The following is a 4,572-nucleotide window of genomic DNA, read 5'->3' as shown; positions in this document are numbered from 1 at the left end:
TGAGAGATTTGGATGGAATTTGGTATTCTCATTGTAATAATTTGAATAAGGGGTACCACTCTTGTATGCTTGGAAAACATTCACTTGTTCATTTGTTCCCCTACATTCACTTTGGTCATGTCCCAAAGTTCCACAATTCTCACATATCCCACTTGGGATTGATGAGGATGCCGTCATGGCATTAACATGATGCTTTGGTGATTTTGAGACTTCTTCAAGTCTAGCCATAGCTTTTTCAAACTTCAAATTGATTGTGTCGATGTGAGCACTAAGTTGAGCACCAAATTGAGTAACGGAGTCCACTTCATGCTTTCCTCCTTTAGTAGCCTTGCGAGGTCTACTATATTGTGAGTTATGGACCGCCATTTCCTCAATCTTGTTCCATGTTTGATTGTCATCAACTTCGGTGAACATTCCATTTGATCCCATGTTGAGAATGTTCCTTGAATCTTCATATAAACCATTCCAAAATTGTTGTACCAAGAACCATTCGCTAAGTCCATGGTGAGGACATGAGCGACAAATTCCCTTGAACCGCTCCCAAGCTTCATACAAAGATTCTTCATCCCTTTGCTTAAAACCCGTAATTTGAGCTCTTAGCATGTTAGTCTTTTCCGGTGGGTAGAATTTTTTGTAGAAAGCTAGAGCCAACTTCTTCCAAGAATCAATTCCGAGAGTGGCCTTATCAAGGCCCTTCAACCATTGCTTCGCGGTGCCGATTAGAGAAAAAGGAAATAAGACCCATCGAATTTGGTCTTGAGTTACACCGGTTTGAGAAATCGCATCACAATAGTCGCAAAAGGTTTCCATATGAGAATGAGGGTCTTCACTAGGCATCCCCCCAAATTGGCTCCTTTCGACTAATTGGATGAAGGCGGATTTGGCAATAAAATTTCCGGTTAGATGTTGTGGTGTAGGAGTACCATTGGGTAGGTTCTCCTCGGTGGGTACGAAGTGTGATGAAAACTTAGGTATTGTAGGTTGATTTTGTGGGGTATTGTGTAAGGGGTTCTCCTCTCCTTCTATTGCGAAAGGGTTGATGAACTCAATAGTTGGTTGAATAACTTCACTAATACCTCTCAAATTCCTCCTAGCAAGTCTCCTATTGTTTGTTAAGGTTCTTTCAATTTCACGATCAAAAGGTAACAAATCACCTTGTGACCTTCTAGACATGCAAAATATCAAACAACTTGAAAACAATTAGAACAAACCTTGAGGAGTTTTACTTCCCCAAGGCAAAGAAAAGACACAACTAAAATCAATGTAAAGAAATCTAAATCAAGCTAACACCGTCCCCGGCAACGGCGCCATTTTTGATCCGTCCGTTTCGTGTTCACAAATAGATGTGGTCGTTGGGTCACGGTCGAATCAAAACACAATTTATAACTTCACAAAACAACTCTACAATTAGTAAAGAGGCAAGTAAAGGTCGGATCCCAAGGGACGGGAATTGAGATGAGATTTCTATTGAAACTAGTGGTGTCTTAGGGGTGTCATAATTTGGGTTGATGTAGAAGGTCACTAACTAAAATAGCAATGAAAATAAACAAGCAAGATGAATTAAAAAGGGGTGTAAACAATTGATTAAAAAGCACTAGGGTGTCATGGGATCATAGGGGAATCATGGGAATTGATCATACAAACATGTTCTCAAATTATAAGCAAGCAATTATTGTTGTGATGGATTGAATTGGGTTATATCTTACAATCCTAGGAAAGTTTGGGTCCCGGAGCCGAATCGATTAGATTGTACAACACCTACAAGTCGACTTAATCTTCCCTACTCAACAACATGCATGGTCTAATGAGACTCGAGTTGGTTTATGTCTTACAAGTCTCATTGAAAAGATAGGTGATGGTGGTAAATGCAAGGATTCATAGCCTTAGCATTTCATCAAACATAACATGTGCATGAGTTGAGATCAAAACAAGCAAGCAAATAAACCATGAAAGCATATTAATTTAAGCATGAATCATTCCCCATGTTGGTTTCCCCTAATCACCCATTAACCCTAGCTAAGGAACTACTCACTCATCATCATATTGAACATGCTAGCAAGGTTGTCAATCATACTAACAAAGTGAAACATGATGAACAAATGAAAGTAATTAGCAATAATTAAAAACGGATTAAGAGATTATACCTACTAATGATTCCAATAACAAAGCAAGAATAATAGAAGTACTTGATGTTTGATTGAGAGGTTGTCAATCTCCCAATAATAACCCAAATAATCTTCAATTACCCAAAATAAAGGATGAACAAGAGAGAGATTAAAGAACTAAAACTTGGATTAAAACTTGATTAATACTTGATTACAATATTAAAGAGAGATTTAATTGATATTAACTACACTAATTATTGATAAGAAGAACATGCCCCTCTAATTAGACTAATGGGGTATTTATAGTGAAAATTAGGGAGGATGCATTAGAGTTAACTAAGGGCTAAACTAGTAATTACACTTTTTAGATTGAGCAAGGAGGAGCCGGTATTTTTCGAAGGAAGGGCTTCTTTCTTTGTTGCTTGGAGAAGAGGAAATCGGCTGTGAAGGAATCCGTGCGGATTAGGGTCGGGACGGGCGGATTCTGGCGAAGGAACCCGAGCGGATTCGAGGGAATCCGGGTGGATTCTTGTGGTGCAATCCGAGAGTCTTTGGAGGAAACCGCTCGGATTGTGCTGTGAGGAGACGGGCGGATTGGAGACAATCCGCTCGGATTGTAGTTCAGCACAATTCCTTCTTCTTTTCTTCCCTTTTCTTCATAAATTCCTTGGGGATTTCCTTGGGGACTCAAGGATCCTTTCTCAACATTGCTCATCTACTAACATATGTACAAAGGCCTTCTAATCTTGTCTCTCCTTGATGCTTGGTCATTGAATTCGATCAATTTAGTCTCGTTTTGCCACGAAAATGCAAGATTCTTACTCCTTTCCTACCAAGGGATCAAAATCTCAAAGAATATGCAAAACAAAGAACTAAAGAAAGTAAATGACCCAAATATGCACTAAAAAGCATGGGAACGAGGCTAATTCGGGGACTAAATGTGCGCTAATTATGGTCACATCAATTGGGCCGCATGTTTGGTACGCGGAACGATTTATGACAGTCCGTAAGTTTATCGTCAGGTGATAGCTCAAACACTTGTGTCTACCCCTTGGTCATCAGCTATGCACCGATACGGTCGTTTTGACAGTAATTAGAGTTCATTTGGAGTCCGGGTCAAAAACCGCTTCATTTTCTAAGATACCGTTCAAAAAGCCAAGTCGGGATGTTCTAGAATATTCTAGATATTTATTCCTAAATTAAATTTTACATCTTTTGGTAAAATATATCCAATATATCATATTTTACGGAATAAGGAAGTATAGATTTACCGCAATTCCATAATAGAAACGCGGAAATCTTTCTTCCGCAGGAGGAAACCTCTGCGGAAATGACGCAGCAGGTGTTGCGCCTCTTGGAAGGACCGCAGCAACTGCTGCGCCTCTTCTCCAGCCCTCTTTAGCTATTTACGAAATATTTTCGTGATTTCTTTCCAAAGTTTGTGTCATTCCAAAACTCTTCACATTTTTTTGGTATAAATAGAGACCTCCGGTCTCCATATTTTTCGCGCGAGTGTCCGCCCTTCTCTTTTCTCTTTGCATTCTAGACCTTGCTCTAAGCTTTTGACGTCTACGTGCTTGATCAATCGACCACGTAAGCTCAGATCATTCTGAGTACCAGTCACGTTGCATGACCGAACAATTTGACCACTACACATCAATCAATTAATCTAAAATCCTCCAACGAGGGCACTTTCTACATACATTCGAGTCGAGCAATCACTAACGTTAACTTAGTCAATCTTGTTTCGTCAAACATATAATTCTGAGGGTGTAAATCCCATCTTTTTTATTGTACTTTATTTTTGTACCAATTAATGTAAGGTTTACGTCAAAAGTATATTTAAAACCGACTTAGAAAAACCCTTTTATAAAACTGTTTTTACGTAACAGTAGATACCAGACGTCGAGAAGAAACGCAGCAGCAGCTGCGCCTCTTTGAAGGGTCGCAGCATCTGCTGCGCCTCTTCCAGAGGCTGCCGCTGCTCCTGCTCTTCTTCTTCTTCCTCGGGTTTCTGTTGTTTCGTTCTTTTTGTCTTACTTTTCTTATTTCTTTCATTCTTCAGTATATAAGCCATGTTTTAATATTCCTTTTTAATTATAATGTTTTATTTCGACTTAAATCCCTTATAATTTGATATTTGCTGGTTTTCGTCATCAAATCAATCCCGGATTTTAGAAACTCGATTTGTCCATATCAAGTTTTTGGGATTCGTCTTTTGTACATATTTTCTTTATTCGGTTTCAGTTTATCAAATTATATTTGACTTTCAAGTTCGTTCCTTTTGTATTTCCGACATCGTAATCACTACGCCAAATAAGACATCCAATAACGATCAAATAATGCAATTACCGTTATTAAATAGAAACACAGAACCGTTATTGCAACGACTGTTGTTAAATATATACCACGGTTGTATGACCGTTATATAACATCAATAACGGATCTATAATACCGTTATCACTAC

The 4,572-nt window shown here is 38.7% G+C and overlaps 1 non-coding gene across 1 annotated transcript; it reads left to right on the top strand.

Annotated features, from left to right (window-relative positions):
• Positions 1-496: 496 nt before the first annotated feature.
• Positions 497-603, top strand: LOC141650536 (small nucleolar RNA R71). Its single transcript, XR_012546561.1, has one exon. It is a non-coding gene; the product is annotated as a small nucleolar RNA R71 (small nucleolar RNA).
• The last annotated feature ends 3,969 nt before the right edge of the window (positions 604-4,572 follow it).

The sequence above is a fragment of the Silene latifolia genome, chromosome 3 (genome assembly GCF_048544455.1).
Source record: "Silene latifolia isolate original U9 population chromosome 3, ASM4854445v1, whole genome shotgun sequence".
NCBI classification, from domain to species: Eukaryota; Viridiplantae; Streptophyta; class Magnoliopsida; order Caryophyllales; family Caryophyllaceae; genus Silene; species Silene latifolia.
This window is presented reverse-complemented; position numbering and strand designations above follow the sequence as displayed.